Source organism: Gymnodraco acuticeps, unplaced genomic scaffold, assembly GCF_902827175.1.
Source record: "Gymnodraco acuticeps unplaced genomic scaffold, fGymAcu1.1, whole genome shotgun sequence".
Lineage (NCBI taxonomy): Eukaryota > Metazoa > Chordata > Actinopteri > Perciformes > Bathydraconidae > Gymnodraco > Gymnodraco acuticeps.
The window spans coordinates 1,328,743-1,346,878 of record NW_022990990.1 but is presented as its reverse complement, the minus strand read 5'-3'; the positions used below and the strand labels follow the sequence as shown (position 1 = coordinate 1,346,878).

Here is an 18,136-nt window from a genome sequence, read left to right as displayed (position 1 = left end):
ACCACAGAAATGACTCCGGAAAAGCTGCAGATAGAGCCATAAGAAATGAATGCAACTGATTTCATCCGCGGTTTGGCTTTATGAAGCAGGCACGCAAACGGTTACGTCATGACGCAAACGAAGACGCAATGACGCATTACCAGTCGGACTCTGGGCGGTGTGAAAAGAGCCAGAGCTAAACCGAAGAACCGGTTCTGAACCTGAAAAGCTCTAGCACGGAGCTTGAACCGGAGTTGCGTTGGTGTGAATGACATCTCCCTGACTTTTCCAGCGCCACGTTGACACACCCCTCTCTCCGGCGGTGTCATCCAAGGCCACTGTTTCCACGCCTGCCGTCTCGCTCTCTGGTGCCACCCAACGACCAGAGGCTTCTATACCAGTGCAGCGTCCTATTATGGCGCGTTTCCACTGCAGCGGGTAGCTCGCTTTAAGCGTGCCGAGCCGTGCGGGGCCCGTTTTTGGTTGCGCTTCCACTTGTCCTAGTTTTGGACCGGGGCTACTTTTTCACCTTTTTTCTGGCCCGACTAAATCGTGGTTCTAGCGCCAGGAACAAACAGGCTGAGTCGGGCTGAGTATGCTAAACTAGAGAGAGAATCGCTGGCAAGGGGGCTACAACTACAACAAGATGAACATATTTGACCGTGATTTAATTGTAATACACGTTTCAAAATGATGCCGAAGTAACAACATACTGATACCGGTTAGTAAAAACCATGAATTAATGCTTTGACAAGTCTGCAGACGGCAAGCGAAAAACCCTTTTAAAATGCGTGTTTTTTAAATGGAGCTTGGCTAAGCTAACGTTATATATGCTCCGACCGTCCACACTCACAGCAACGGCCTATACAGACATAAATAAACCAGCGACTGTATTCGCCATGACACAGGCAGTCTGTGGTTTGTACTTGTTTAACTTTTGTCTAGTTTCTGAACAGATATGAAGAGCTGTGAGCTCTGAGTGCTAAGAGCTAACGGCTGTGTTGTTTTTTGGGGCGCTCATTGAAGATGACGTCACGGCTCCGCCTACACTGCGTTACTATAGTAACTACCCCAGTTCCTAAACTGTAATGGAAGCGCAGCATTAAAGTGAGCCGGGCCTAATAAGGCCTAACCAAACCGAGCGAGGCCGAGCGAGGCCTGCAGTGGAAACGCGCCAATAGTGTTGTGGCCTGCTTACACAGGCTGGCGACTCCGACTGAGAACAGAGGATTCAAGGGCATCCGTCTGAATGTATGTAATGTATCACATTTTGTAGTGATTCCACGTGCTCCACGTTCTGTCGTTAACATTCAGAGTGGTGGTATGTCAAACACACTCAAACTGACTTTATTAAATGTCAGGTCTTTAGCAGGTAAATCATTTTTAATCAATGATTTTATCACCAAGCACAACCTGGATTTTATGTTTTTAACTGAAACTTGGTTAGACCAAAACAACAGCACAGCTGTTCTTATAGAATCAACTCCTCCCAACTTTAATTCTATGAGTCAGGCAAGACTACATAAGAAAGGGGGTGGAGTAGCTATTTTGTTTAATGACTTATTTCAATGCAAGCAGACTATATGGAAACTTTGCTTCTTTTGAATATGTGGCCCTTCAGTTGAAATGCCCCTCTCAAGCTCTTTTCCTAAACATCTACAGACCACCCAAATACTGTGCAAGCTTTTTTGATGATTTTACCGAGTTGTTGTCTATAGTGTGTATTGACTTTGACCGTTTAATCATTGTTGGCGATTTTAATATCCATGTTGACAACCCTGAGGACAGAGGGGCTAAAGAACTGTTTTGTGTTATCGACAATTTTGGACTGACTCAGCATGTCAAGGGTCCGACGCACAATAAGGGGCACACCCTGGACTTAATTGTATCAAAGGGTCTGAACATCGCTAAGCTTGTGGTGACTGATGTAGCGCTCTCCGACCATTCCTGTGTTTTCTTTGAGTGCTATATTACCGTCCATACAACTGTTAAGAAAGAGGTAACCACTAGATGTCACTTAACTGAAAATACAGAGGAAATGTTTGCCCAGATTTTTACTCCCTCAATTGCCCATGCTAACTTCTCAGTAAATGAGCTATTTGATCATTTTAATTCTAAAATAATAAACGTCATGGATGCCATTGCTCCCATTAAAACAAAGGAAGTATCTAGCAAGAAAAAATCTCCATGGAGAAAAGCCATGACTGTGAGAACAGCAAAAACTGAGTGCAGAAAAGCTGAACGCAGGTGGAGAAAAACAAATCTCCAAGTTTACTTATATAAATATATAAAGAGAAACTCTGCGTCTATAATCAGGAAATAAAAAAGGCACGACAGTCTTTCTTTTCTGACATCATTACCAAAAATAAAAACAACTCGCATGCTTTATTTGCTACCGTCGACAGACTTACTAACCCCCCAGTGTCAGTAGCTTCAGAATTTCTATCCACCAGGGCCTGCAATGATTTTGCCTCCTTCTTCACTGACAAAATCATGCAAATTAGACAGGCAGTCAGTGCCTCTGCATCAGGTACAGCCAATGTTTTGTCCCTGTGTCCACCTAAAGCCAATTCAGACATCATGTCACAATTTCGTCTGATAAATGCTAAAGACCTGGAAGACATTATTCAACATCTGAAATCCTCCTCCTGTAGCCTCGATATTATTGCAGTTTTTCCCTGTATGGCCTCAGATATACTACACATAGTAAACAACTCTTTTCAATCAGGTGTATTTCCACAGGCCCTGAAAACTGCAGTAATTAAACCGCTCATAAAAAAGCATAACTTTGACACAACCGTAATGAATAATTACAGGCCAATATCAAACCTTCCTTTTTTAAGCAAATTGATTGAAAATGTTGTTTTTCAACAGTTGAGTAATTTCATGTTTTTAAATGACGGTTTTGATGTGTTCCAGTCAGGCTTTAGACCTAACCACAGCACTGAAACTGCTCTTGGAAAGGTCTTAAATGACATTCATTTAAACACAGACAGTGGCAGAATATCAGTTTTAGTATTATTAGATCTCAGCGCTGCCTTTGACACTGTTGACCACAACATATTGCTAGACCGTCTAGAAAACTGGGTGGGAGTTTCAGGAACAGCTCTAAATTGGTTTAGTACCTACTTAAAGGACAGAAAAAACGTTGTCTCAATAGGCAACTACACATCAACTTTGACAAATATGTCATGCAGGGTTCCTCAAGGCTCCATCTTAGGACCTTTGCTTTTTAATATTTATATGCTACCTCTGGCTGAAATTATTAAAAAGAGCGATCTAAGTTATCACATCTATGCAGACGACACCCAGATTTATTTTAAAATCACACCAGGAGACTGTTCTCCGATTAGAACACTGAGCAAGTGCATTGAGCACATCACTGACTGGATGACTCAGAACTTTCTCCAACTGAACAAACAAAAAACTGAGATCATTGTTTTTGGAGCAAAGAAGGACCGATTAAAAGTAATCGCAGAGCTTCAGTCTGCAGACTACAAAACCACTAATAAAGCCAGAAATCTAGGTGTAGTGATGGACTCAGACCTGAATTTCAACAGCCACATTACAACAGTCATTAGGTCTGCTTATTATCACCTGAAGAATATATCGAGGATTAAAAAAATAATGTCACAACAGGACTTAGAAAAGCTTGTCCATGCTTTTATTTTCAGTAGACTCGACTACTGCAATAGTGTATTCACAGGGCTGACAAAAAAATCCATCAGAAAACTGCAGCTGATCCAGAACGCTGCTGCACGTGTCCTCACTAACACTAAAAGAGTGGATCACATCAGTCCGGTTCTGAAATCTCTACATTGGCTTCCAGTCAGCCAAAGAATTGATTTTAAAGTACTATTGCTAGTTTTTAAATCATTACATGGTTTAGGACCAAAGTATATTGTTGAACTCCTGCATAATTACGAGCCATCAAGGTGCCTCAGGTCTTCTGGGACGGGTCTGCTATCGGCTCCGAGAGTAAAAACAAAACATGGAGAGGCAGCATTTAGCTATTATGCCCCGACACTCTGGAATAAACTACCCAAATCATCCACGTCTGCTGAAACGCTCACTATTTTTAAATCGAGACTAAAAACATGAGATGCTCATATTCGAACTACAGTATGCCTTTTAAACATGTATTGTTTACCTGTGGTGTTTATTTGTATTATTTTATTATCTTTGCTTTGTAATGTCTGTTGGAAAATATATGTATGTATAATGTGTTTTTAATGTATTTATTCCTAAAAAGTATTTTAATTTGTTTTGTAAAGCACTTTGAATTGTCGCGTACAGAAAAGTGCTATATAAATAAACTTGCCTTGCCTAAGGCATTCATATATAGATGTGACCTCTGACCTGCCAGGTAAACCACAGGAAAAAGTAGCTGTGTCGGAAAAAGAAAAGAGGCCATGATTTATAAATGTGTTTGTCCTGGATATAATTCACTCTCAATTAAATTAAATGCAGCTTCTGCATTATATGGTTAGTGGTGTTTGTACACAAAGTGTGAAAAAGCTGTGTAAAAAGAAAAAGTCACTTTTACGCAAAGAATGTGTATATTTCAGAATGTGTTAATGTTCTCTCTTGCCTTTTGAATAATAGTTTGACTAAATAATCTTGCGTTAAAGTGTCACTTGAAGAGCAAATGGAGGACGTGCATCACTGAAAAATACCTCTAATGTTAGGTTATCGGGCATTGCAGGGCAAGCCTCAACACGCAGAACAAAACAAAGACAGGAAACTTAAATACATGCCAGACTTATCAGCAGGACAACACACAGCTGGGAAGGGCAGGGAAACACAGGTGAACACAATCAGGTAATCAAACAGGAAAACATAGAAACAGGAAGGAAACACCGGGTGTGAAGACTATTCAAATCAAAACATGAAACAGACAGATAATTACATAAAGTCCGCTCAGGTCCACTTGGGAGAAGTACTCAGATATTGTACTTGAGTAATAGAAGAAGTACCAGAGTGTAGGAATACTCTGTTACAAGTAAAAGTCCTGCAATCAAAATGTAACTCTAGTCAAAGTTAAAAAGTATTTGCATCAAGATGTACTTAAAGTACCATAAGTAAAAGTACTCATTGTGCAGATTGGTCCATTTCAGAATAATATATATGATATGTTTTATAATTATTGATCATTAAAGTGTTCTCAAAGCTGGTAAAGGTGCAGCTAGTTTGAATGACTTTGTATACTGCAGGGCAGCTTGTGAATTTGCTTTAATGGATGGAACTAAAGTCTGATTTAAGAGTTGAATATAGTTCACATCATTAATCCAAATGTGCAAAGTAACTAAAGGTATTAAAGTAATGTAGTGGAGTAAAAGTACACCATTTATGTCTGAATTGTAGTGAAAAAAAATAGCACACAATTGAAATACTCAAGTAAAGTAGACACCTCAAAATTATACTTAAGTACAGTACTTGAGTAAATATTCTTAGTTACTTTTACACCGCTGCTCATTGAGGATGAAAGCCATTGGATGCAACTTATAGCTCCTTAAAAGGCTAAAGTGAACTCTTAGTCAAAATGTTTTAGTGAAAAAAAGGAAATCAGTTGTTGCAAGAGCCTATGCAATATACGTGTTATGTCATTAAATGTTCTGTTTGTTCCTTTTATTTCTTGTCATGACGACTGGTTTCACATCAGACAGTAACCGTCTGCGTGACGTGACTCATGTCCAGTCATATCCTGCTGACACACACACACACACACACACACACACACACACACACACACACACACACACACACACACACACACACACACACACACACACACACACACACACACACACAGAGACAGGCCTGGAATCTCCACACAATCCCATGTATTGCAAAGTTGTAGAAGGTGTAGAGTACATTATATGTTACACACTTTAGAGTTATACAAGGCCTGCTGTTTGGTAGTGTGTATCTAAATGTGGGTACAAATGTGTGTGCAGATGACAATAAACACCTGTTCACTGTGTACATGTGTCTGTGTGTCTTGGTGTATTTGAGGGGGAGAAGGTTGTATGTGTTGCAACATCTGCACCATCTACCATCTTATGTAATGAAAATGTTCAACATCATGGCGTGCCCTGGAATGGCCTCCCCACAGAAACAGGTGTTAGTGTGTGTGTGTGTGACAGTGTGTTTGTTCCTGCGTCAGAGTTTATTTGTAAGACTCTTCATCATTTCTTTGATTTACTGCCGCAGAAATAGAACAAATGATGAAAGAAGCAGTCCAGCAATGGATAGCATTTCAACACATTATCTATATTTAATAAAATCATAATTAATTGTATTCTTCTTATCAACTTTTAGGATGGGTGTTGACATAACCAGCTCCTCTTTTTGTGTCATTGTGTCAACTTTTAGTCTCTAATATGTTTTACTTCAACATGTTTCTATTTTCACATACATATCATCCTAGCTACAGAAACCAAAATAAGGCTCTCACTTGTACTGTTAATCACAAGGAATAACAAATATTTTCACTATCCATCCACTTAGGGAAAGGTTTGTGCAAGAATACAGTGAGACGTCCTGTATTACAGCATGCGGTGTAAGAGTCAAAGAAAAAACAGCTGAACCTGAACCTAATTTCTTCATCTTCTCCACTTGCCTTGTGTTTCAGGTGTTTTTTAGCTTCAGGATATTGAGCGCAATATTGAAAACCAATATTGCGGTTGTGGGAGAAAAAACAATGTCATTATGTCTGTAATAAAGATTGGTTATTTCAGTACTTGACACAATACTTCGCAACTCAGCGAGATGAGACATGAGATCCTCGCAGAGAAATTGAGGCACCAGTTTGGAGAATTTATGGAGAGTTTTGATTTATCTTAGTTTTTTTTCTCACAGCTAATAGTGCAGGAGCGCTACAAATAATTTCTGACAGCCAAGCGGGCACTCCCTGCAATAAAAAGCGGGGGGGGAGGAGAGAAAGTAAGGTGTGTATGTGTGTGTGTGTGTGTGTGTGTATGTGTGTCAGGCTTCCTAAGTAAGAAAAGTTAAACTGACCTCACCCAAAGGTGACACACAGACACACACACTCGCACATATTGTTCCTCATTCTTCTGCAGCAATCAGCGCTTCCCACTCCATAATCAGCCCCTAATGATAGCTTTAAAGAGTGTTTTTGAGCAACAGACATTGTGGGACTGATCCAATAAACCTGCAGCTTCTCCACTTTCTCCCTGCTATCCGAGTGTATTTAAGAAGCCATTACTTGTAATCACAGATCACCTATAATCACTGACCGTTAGGCGTGCGTGGCCACAATTTCTTCCGCCACTGCATTTTTCATTCTCGCAGATGAATCCCAGTGGTGTGATTATCTGTCATTACAGCCCAATTTCAGAGCAGAAGAAATATGCATCGGGGTAGATACAGGAGCTGAGAGGCGGGATGATGAACAAGCTAAAGGCCCGATTACTCACCGAGGTCATGGAAACTTGCTTTGTTGTTTATCGAGCAAAAGGAAGGAGAAGGAGGGGAAATGTATCCCTCTTCCCTTTCCTTTGTAGAAAAGTCTGCCTGGAAACAAAAGTGCTGTGGGCCAATCAGAAAGCTTTGTCTTAGATCAGGGGTGTCCAAACCTTTTTCACGAGGGCCACATATAAATAAATATTCGAAGGGCTGGGCCACTCTAGAGGTGACGTTTATTGCCTCATAAGTGAAGTTATAAGTTAGCAAAATCAATCAAATGTAAGTAAATGATGCTTGAACAGCCCACATCACAGCTTTCCATAGGGTTTCATTTTTTTAGCAGCAGCTCATTCCTTAAAACAGAAGCCTTAGATTGCTTATCATAAGAGGAAATAAGAAGGGTATATTTCAAGGTTGTTATTTAAATAAGTTATTGGGCTGTTTTCTTATCAACTTAAATTTGTTAGAACATATTTTCAACTTTAATTGACAGAAAGTGGGCTAATTAACACATGAACATTACTGTGTAACATATGTTTACAGATATATTTAAGAAGTACAAGACAAGCTCAAGTTTCATTTGTGGGCCGCATTCCATTATACTTTTTTAATTTGCTGAGGGCCGATTCAAAATGGCCCGCGGGCCGCATTTGGACCCCGGGCCTTAGTTTGGACACCCCTGTCTTAGATGGTCAAAGATCATATAAGTGCACACGCATCTAGAGCTCCTCCGTCTAAACGCTTCCAGTCAGAACTTCATTACTCATTAGATGGTGTCATTGCGTGACTGAACAGGTCGGCCTCGTCTGCTAAAAGTGGATTAAGAAGCAAGATTCGTGTGTGTGTCTTAACGTGTGTGTCTCAGCGCGACCTTGTCCTGAGCTCAAGCCTTGGCAGGTACACAGATCTGCTGAAAAGAATTGGAAGAAAAACACAATACACTCCCTCAGACACACACGCACAGATATTGTGTGAGAGGATTATAAAGAACATCTCCATATAGGCTGAACACAAGACAAGCACAATGCTCTTTATGCCTTTGACAAGTTCTTGCTTGTCAGTCAGAAACTAAACTTACACACACACAAACACACATTAATGTATAAACTACATCTATCTGTCCAAAGTAGGGCATCACAGTGCCTATCACAGAAAGGCGTCACACATCAGGAGAGCTTTCAATGAAAAAGTTGTTGCCAAAGTACTGTGTTCCTGTGTGCAGCTCCCCAGACACACTCCAGGGTCATTGTCCGTGCATGTATGGAGATGACGCCACCTGCAGCCACTGTAAGCTGAAATACCCCCCCGGTCGCAGGGTGGTTGCATCACCAGGTGAACGGGAACATTGCCGGCTATATTTAATGTCACTTGGACGAGGTATTAGATGTTCAGCTGTGAAAAAGTGGCCAATTTGTGATGGATTCATGGTGTTCTGAACGAATGGTAATTTCCTGAAATGAGGAGACAAAATTGACTTTAAGTGTATTTATGCATATTTGGCTAAGTTTAGTCATCATGATGATTCTTTTGACTGTTAATTAAAAGTGTTTATTGAAATAGTTGGATGTTGTTACATGTTTTCACTGGTTTTGTCGAAGCTAGTTTGCTGATTTGGCAGTGGGTTCAGCTCTTTGGTTCAAAGTCAAATGTTTCAACAGCTATTTGATTGATTGCCATGCAATTTGGTTCAGGCATTCATGTTCCCCTTAGGATTAATTGTAAAAGTGATCCTCAACTTTTTCTCTAGAACCACTTTCATGTTAGAAGGTGACTTTTATTGCTTAACAAATGCTTAACCAAGATGTTAGATATGATATGGCAAACACTATATCTCCTAAAGATCAGCACGTTTTATTGTGAGCTGTTGATATTAGCATTTAGCTCAAAGCTAATGCAGCCTAAAAGAGCGTCTAGCATGGCGTGAGCATAGCTACAAAGTTTGACATGATATAAAAACAGGTCACAATGTGTCAAAACGTTGTTGAATCTGTTTTTTACAGTGTTTCTTTTTCACACATTGTGCTGTTTTTTTACATTTCTATGGACAAATAAATGGATGAATGTGAGAAAAACAGAACACTGGCAAAGTGTAAGAACTAACACCAGTTTCCTTTATTACAGCCAAACATGAAAAATGAGGGGGAGATAAAGAGAAGCAGATGTGATAAACTCTCTAACCTTCCCCAATTTGTGGCAGGCACAACAGTTGCCACAAAGGCGACTTCAATATGGTTGATGAGACACGTGAGCATGTTCATGCAAGACAAGTCTTTTTCTAAGTTTGGCTTCAGTCACAAGTTTTTTACTCTGTCAAAGGGAGAAGTTAACAAAGAGCAGCATAACAACAACAACAACAACAACAACAAAAGAGAAAGAAGAAAAAGCACGAGGGAGGATACAAACACCTGCGTTTCTCAGCATTCGGAAAGTACCCCCTCCTACACACACACTCAAACACACACACATGAACACAAGAAACCCAAGTGTTATGTTCTTTCACTTTCATCACCATAGATACGCAGCAGAAGTTCTCCAAAGGACCCTCGCAAACCACAAAGTAGCCAAAACCCTTACCATTCTACGTATCTGCCGGCAACAATACATACACTTGTTTGGCCGATTCGTTTTGTACGTCTCTTTTGTGTATCAGGATGAAGAGCGAGAGGAGGGGTGAGGCGGGCTACGAGGGGGTCTGGAGTGTTTTCTATGCTGGTTTTGGAAATCTTCTTGGGGCAGCGTGGGCAAAGACAGAGGGGCATCTGAAGTTCAGCCAGAAAAAGGCGACAGACAGTGTGTGTGTGTATGTGTGTGTGTGTGTGTGTGTGTGGACTTATCTCTTGGGTGTCTGTACCTGTTTGTTTGGGCTGTTCTTTTATTTTGGTCTTTTCTATTATTTTATTTTTTTACTCCAATCCCATTTCTCTTCACACACACACACACACACACACACACACACACACACACACACACACACACACACACACACACACACACACACACACACACACACACAGCCTTGCAGCTCGCTCTATTGTCCAAATCCTAATGCCACATTGGACTCATGCCCATGTCAACAAGCTCCCTGTCCGTCTTTCTGTCTGTCTGTCTCTCAGCCTCTCTTTTATTCATCTCACTGTGACCACTCTTTTCTCTGTATTATGCCGCTCTCCATCCCTCCTCCTCCTCCTCAGTCCTTATGTCCGGCTCCTCTCTCACTCCTCTCTCCGCTCGTGCTGTTGTGCTCTCTAAACCGGGCTGTGCAATTAGTTAATGTAGGCTACCCTCCACCCTGGGGGTGATTCTGGCACGGCCGACCGACCGAGCGCTGGTCTGCGTCCGCGAGTGTGTGCGTGTGGTTTTGGCACTGACGCTGAGTGGGGTTGCTGGGCTTACGGCGGACCATCCCGTTTTTGGCACCGGCAGCGTTTTGGACAGCCATCACCTCTTCTCTCTACACATCCACTCAACCGTAGTAGCCAGCCCTCTGTCTGGGGCTCGGGTAAACAGGCTTTTAATTACCATGGGGAAAGACCCAAACTCTAAGAGATCAATTCACATGTACACATTTTTGGCCTGTACCAATTGATTATACAGTGTTTTTTCTTTAACACCTTGTAAAACATTATATAAACAGTTATTCATTTATTTCTCTCTTCCAATTGTTTTGTAGTTTTGTTATAGAAACATTTCGTCATTTAAATCCATTTTAAAATGTATGAGTACATTCACAACAGCAGCTCTTTAGACCAGAGTGCTGTTTACACAGTTAAAGCTTTTCTCTAATTCCGGGATAAAAATCGACCTGAGGGCCATTTCAACAGGATGTATACAGTAAACAGACTATTTGGGGGAAATAACATGCGGAAACAAGCTGAAGAAATCCAGATTAATGACCCTGTAATCTGCATGTCATTTAAGTGTTTTAGCAAAACATACACATATGCATTGAATAAAATGTCTTTGTTTTTTATATTATGTAGCTCTTTTAATTTGTAAGTCTTGGATGTATATTCGATTTTTTTATTTTAGTTATTAGATTAATATTTTGTACATATAATATTTATTGCAAGTATCCTCATTTGGAAAGAGATCTCCTGATGCTCTCCCTTTGTTTTCCTTTTTCTGAACCCAGTTTCTAAGAATAGAGGGTGTCAGATGCTGTTCATAGTGTAAAGCCTTCTGATTTTGTATAAGTAAGCATTGTTGTATATTTATAATAAATAAACATGATCAGATGAGCAAAAAGGTCCAAACAATAATGCATAATTCTGTCCACAGGTTGAAACAATTGCCCAACAACATCTGCAACATTTTGTTTTTGTGTTTCCTAATGTATTCCATATTGCACCCTTAAATCTGTTTTCGAATTGCATGCCACAGTTTAATCCCTGCCCCGCTTTGGGGCCTTTAAATCCATGCTTGGCTCTGTGAGGGTGTAAAAGGGCAGGCGGGCACGTCACTGGACCCCTCTGTACTTTGTAAAGGCCTTGAAGGACGCTCAGCATGAATATCCACTCTGCGCAAACAACAAAAGGAACGGCTGCGTCACAAAGGGACACCAACATGGATGAGATGGAGCTCGGCCTGCTGCGGGGGGGAAGTGGAAATGCGTGCCAGTGAGTCTCTGTTTGTGTGTGTGCACATGATTGATTGTCAGCTGAATCCAATTAACAGGCATTAAACCAATAAGACCATCTTGGATGTAACCAATTCAGTACATCTCCAGCTTAGTGTAGTGAGGGCAATAACAAAGTTCTGCCTGTGGCCCCTTCTGTTTTTCCTCATGGACGCTGGCTTTAACACCCCCCCCCTCCCCTTTTTTTGGTTTGCATTGACGGCATTAGGTCATGGTTGTGCAGAAGCAGGGCCGCCCCTCCCTACAGGCCAATCACGCAGGCTGCATGGGGCCCCGCCTTGCGCAGGGGGCCCCGCCCAGAGGGCCTCAGCTGCTGTGCGCAGTTCTCCGCTCAGTTCTCCGCGCACCCCCGGCTGACACGGGAGAGTGAGAGGTGACAAGGGGAGCACGTGTGTAACCCGACACCGTTGCAATGAATCGACATCTGACCAATCACGGCTTTGATACGGCCACTAGTGCAGGTGAAGAGATGTCGGTGAAAAGACAGTTTCAGTCCGGCGCAAGCTAGAGGGAAAAAAAAAAACTTGAAGAAACTAGAGCATCACTCGAAGGTGGGTTATTGTCAAATGTATAACTTGCGAATGTTGTATAAGTCAAATTGCCAATTGCCATATTAAAACATCAGCTGCAATTCACAACATGAAGAAGGCAGTCTCTGCATAGCATATAGGCTAATGGAGATGCAGTTATTTCCAGCATTCTTTATTTAACATTCATTTAAGTATGTTATGCCTTTCATCTGCTAATGTACAGGAGGAAGAGAGATAAACTGTCTGTCTAGTTGGCTTACATAACAGTTAAAGTTTACAGCCTAAAAAACATGGAGCATTTTTCCCCCTTATATTCATTTTTATGTCAATTTGCACATTTCATGGTGATGCTCAGCCTCTCCCCTTAACTCCTAACAGTCATCATCATGTCAACCACAACACAGAGAAATACTGATAGCAATGTGTGTGTAGTTGTTGATACATTGCTGACAGAGGGAACTACGTTTGAATACAGATTTAAGAAATATCAGTTTTTGAGCATGTCATAAGCATGTTTTGTCTTGACTATATTACAACTATATTATAATAAAAATAATATAGTATTTACATTATTGAATTGATTATGATTAGTATTAGTAGAATTAGTTTATTTGCATTAATTATATTTTAATCTTTTTGAGGCTAGTATTTGGCAGGAAATGCAGACGTATTCACCTGTAAACGCATACTGAACGACATACATGCACAACCATTTACCTCACTGCATAAAAAAGTGTTGATAATAATAATAAACAGGAATTATATTTGCAAAGTAGCCTACTTTGTTTCCAAAATGTTTTTTTTTTCACTCCTGTCGGTTGGGGGGGGGGGCCTCATCTCACAATGTCGCATGGGGCCCCAAGTTGGCCAGGGGTGGCCCTGTGCAGAATACATGTAGACAGCTAATGGCCATTGGCTAGGTCAAGCAGTGGGGAAATAGCACTTGTTTGCAGGGGGAGTGCGTGTGCGCATTTGTCTGAAATGTAATGCAATCGGGCATGGCCAGAAGGACAAAAGACGAGACAGCAGCTCGACCTATTCACCTCCCCACCCCCATGCTCACACACACACACACACACACACACACACACACAACAGAGAGAGAGACACACACAGAGACACACACACATAAAAATGTTTGCTTGCCTAATTCTTTTATTTCTGAAAAAAATGAGCAATCTGGATGTCCATGCCCTAAGAACAGCAATGTGTATTCCAAGCCCCCTCGCTGTGTAATTATATTTGTACAGACAGACAATCGGATGATTCTGACAGGACAGAGTTATATTTATATATTTCTGCTGTTATTCCCCTGCCCCATAGAGAGATGACCCACTTCCACTGCTCAGTCTGAACGTCTGTCTGAGCTCACTCGGATGTTGTCAGCTCAACACGGATATTTCAGTTTGTTTGTGTGTCGATTGTCGAGACACAAAAACCCAAAAGCCGACTTCCTTGTTAGTGGGATTTATTTCTCACCTTTTTCTTAACTTTTGTCCTTGTTCTGCACCTGTGCATGTGTGTGGTGTGAGTTGGTGTTTCACTGCAAATGTGAGCATTTGGAAAAAGCAGACATCTGTGGACCTCAGAATTTGTCAATATAAAACAAAAAATATTAAGTTATTGTTATAACCTTTCTAAACGTATTACATCGTCTTGCGTTTGCTTTATATGTTGTATTGGAAATAATGTTCAATACACATTTGTTTTCTTTAATCTCCTAATCTAGCATTAAAACATTTGTACCATAACATAAAATAATACACTTTGCAGGATGATGTGACGGCAAAGTTTAAAATATAGTGGCCATAGTACATTCTGGGACCTAAAAAGACAAATGTTCTTGTCTGTTGCTGTGACCCAGTTTTGTCAATAATCTGATTAAATGTTAATGTAATTTCATATTGATTCATTGTATCTTATTATATTCATATAGTGGGCATTTCTGTCTTTAAATGGCTGTAACCGGACTCATATTGTTATTTGGCATCAGTCTGCCCTAACCATTATGAATGAATACACAGCTCAGTGCACAGCTGAGTGGAACACATATTCAATTCCAAGAAGTTTCAGCTTGTTACAAAAGAAAATAGAATTACGACTATTACAAATCCCTGCCAGCACATCAGCCTGCTGCCAAATAGTTGTTATTTTGATACATGGCATTGTGTTGTGTTTTTCCCTCTAGTGAGTAGTGTCATGGGTGCTGCAGCTTAACAAAAGCATGCTGCTCTTTCTTTTCTATGGTCAAAAAATCATAATGGAAAATCTATTCCACTTGGCTACAGATACATTTTGCACATTGCATGCAGCTGCTGAAAAAGAAACAAAGTATGTGAATTCCTTGTTTCTTCATGTTAGGCTACTACCAGAGCCTGGTGCCTGTGAGTGTGTGTGAATGTTGCAGGTCCTGCGATGGGGTGGAGCTGAAGAGGCCAATCAGCGTGATCGGGGACACCTGGCCGGAGTCACAGCCCCGTCATGTCTCTCTCCAAGCCTGCTGCGGAGGGACTCACCGTGATCCTTTGCCCTCGTCCACCCTCTGCTGTTTTTGGTGTTGCCGAATAAAGTGCTGTTAGAAATTAAAATCAATGTTTGATAGCATAAAGTAGCTTAAACTTACCGTCAGTTTAAATGCTATTTTATTCTGGAAAAAAACGGAAGTTCTCAATCCCAAGCTTTTATTCTATCCTTCATCTCCGGTTAGCATTTAGCATGTGGCTAATATATCATTTCCTATAGATGTGAATTTAGCAGCGAAATGTACGGTGGCCGGCAGGTGCAAACGCGGAACAACGGCCAAAATATATTTGACACATATGTATTAAAAAAAACAGGAAGAGGATCGACATCCTTTTGTAAATATGACTGTCATGCATATATTATGTATTTGAAAATAATTATTCAACTGTCTTCTCACTGCAGCAACTACACAAATGTGAATGCACTTCTCATTATTGATAGCCAGTCTGAGCCAGAAGACAAAATGGAGCAAAGGTATTAATTGTTACTATTACCACTTAATTGTTCTATCTATACTGTAAATCTTATTATAGCTTCATCATTTAATATTACAATACATCACTTTGTCTTTCCCAGCACAGAATACCTGACTGCGTAGGACATTGTTGCAGAACTCTCTGCAAAAAGAACAAATACATCTTGCAGCAGGTTCAATATGAATAGAGCCAGTGTATGGGATGGAGCAATCCGCGGCTTCAAAGGTGCCTCATTCGATCCCTCTCATGAAAGGTCAGTTAAGTTCACTGAGGAGGAGGGACACACTGAGGATGGAGTGGACACTGGTGGTCCCAAGCGTGAGTTCCTGACCCTCCTTATGGAATGCCTGAGAATGAAGAAAACATCACGTCAGCAACTGTTTGTGCCCCATGGCGGTGTGACTTTCCCAGCCGCTCACTGTCTCAAAATCTGATTCTGAATGTTCTCTATAAAGATAGAACTAATACACAATTATGAATGTATAATATAAGCTGTGTTGTGTATTTAATCATGCATTGGACTACAATTTAATGATGGCTTCTACATATTTCACATAAACAGACAATGAAAAAAGGTGTCCTTCATGCTGATAACTAGTGTATGCATCTGCAATTAGTATTCTAAACAGAGCAGTGTGTTGAATCCTTATTTCTTGCATTTGAAACAGATACAATACAAAAAGTGAACTTACTGTTGTGTTCAACTTCTGCCACAAACTGTACATGTTTGCCACAGGAGCCACAGAACACTTGAACTGTCCCCAGATGTTGGCCACAGAAAGGACAAAACATGGCAGCCTGAAAAGTATACATTGATGTAGTAAATCCATTTAATCAAGTCAATCAAAAACACATAGTCTAAATAGTGGTTAGCTAAATCCGTTGAATCTGTGTTCTGTCTCTCTCTCCTTGAATGTCTTCTCTATATTTGTTCTTGAGCATGTCTAATGCACACTACTATCCTGTCATTACTTTGTCCCTCTTCACATTTTGTCACTTCTCTCTCTCTCTCAAATCAATTCAATATTGATGACCATAGCTACAGGCAATTGCTAAAGCTCTGTTTAGTTGCAACATCTATACACAAATAAATACATACATATAAACAAACTGCTAAGAATTCAAATGTCCTTTTTCCGCGGTACTCACTATGGCCCGTGTTATTTGCCTGCACTTGATCTGTCATCTCTTTTAACAATGTTCTTCCCTCACTGTATCTTATCTTCACGTGAAGCTCTCATCTCCTCAGCTGGTGTAGTAGTTAGGCACACTAACGCTAGCTATATAAATATGACGCTCTATGTATCAAAACAAAACTTACCTTCTTATATCTATCTCCACTTAAATGAACTTTCTTTCCTCCCGATTTCCATCACTCTTGTTCGTTCTCTCTGTGTCTGGTCAGACATCAATCTGTTCCACGTAGCGCGCCCCCTAGAGGCCTGGAGAACTTCCGGAATTATTTTTTGGGTATGTGTTTTGGGATTTGTATGTGCTTTGGACTTTGCATATCGTTTTGGTATTTGCAGCGTTTTTTTGTTGCGTTTGTTTTCGGGGTTTGTGTGTTGTATTTAGTTTGCATCATTTCTGTAAATGCAGCGTTTTTCTGTTGTATTTGTTTTCAGGGTTTGTTTGTTTTTCATTTCATTATTTGCAGGTGTTTCCTGCTTATGTATGAGTTTTGGGTCGTTGTTCCGCGTTTGCACCTGCCGGCCACCGTAGAATGACATGGAGTGATGCACACCGAAACCTACTGATTTAACACTACAACGAATTGAACCAAGAGATTATTATTGCTGAATATTAAATGAAGGTACAGTTTATTTGAATACGTTATTGTTTACAGAAAATGCTGTGAAGTATTTCCTGTATTTTTTAGAGTGTTGATTTCAGCGTTTGAAATGTATTTAGATGAAAAGTCATGAACGAGATTAGGAGGAGAAGAGGCGTGTCTAGTTATACAATGAATGTAAAATGTCGAAATCCCCAGTTTAACGCAATATCGGACACAGAAGAACGAGGGGGAAGTCTCCTACGTCACAGCCCCTAGAGAGGAGGAGCAAACAGCCAGCAAGCGGGAAGGACGAATGCTTGTGAGCTCTCTTCTTCACGGCCACCACTGGGAGAGGAAGCTGCAGACTTTCTCTCCTGACTGAACAATCTCCTGCTTGTAACATTACCGTGCCTTTTTATTAATTAAAGTACCATTTGAACCATCCATTTAGTCTCCTTTTAAAGCTTCTCTCCTGGACGCGAGAATGACGAGCACAATTAACAGTGCCGAGATTATTGGAAACTTTGAGTGTCTCTCCTGGTTTTTCTGTTGTGGCCAACGGGCCGGTCATAACACCTAACATGAAGAAACAAGGAATTCACATACTTCTAATGTAAAAAGCTTCGATTATTGCGTGCATGTGGGCAGAGAGAAATAAAAGGTGGCTTCAAAATCACATATTTCATTGTCTCCATAAGCCCATTTTCTATTAGAAACACTAAGGAAGATCACCATGTTGTAGTTTATTAGTATGACCTGGGCTGCCCTGCATCATGCCTGTGTCTGTGTG

General features: G+C 40.7%; 2 long non-coding RNA genes across 2 annotated transcripts; one reads left to right on the top strand and one right to left on the bottom strand.

The window, feature by feature from the left end:
• The first annotated feature begins 12,569 nt into the window (after positions 1–12,569).
• LOC117559192 lies at positions 12,570–15,830 on the top strand. Its single transcript, XR_004570936.1, has 3 exons — positions 12,570–12,594; positions 13,897–15,570; positions 15,673–15,830. It is a non-coding gene; the product is annotated as an uncharacterized LOC117559192 (long non-coding RNA).
• LOC117559191 lies at positions 15,433–16,944 on the bottom strand. Its single transcript, XR_004570935.1, has 3 exons — positions 16,894–16,944; positions 16,265–16,370; positions 15,433–15,919 (listed from the first exon to the last, which is right to left on the bottom strand). It is a non-coding gene; the product is annotated as an uncharacterized LOC117559191 (long non-coding RNA).
• Between the last annotated feature and the right edge of the window lie 1,192 nt (positions 16,945–18,136).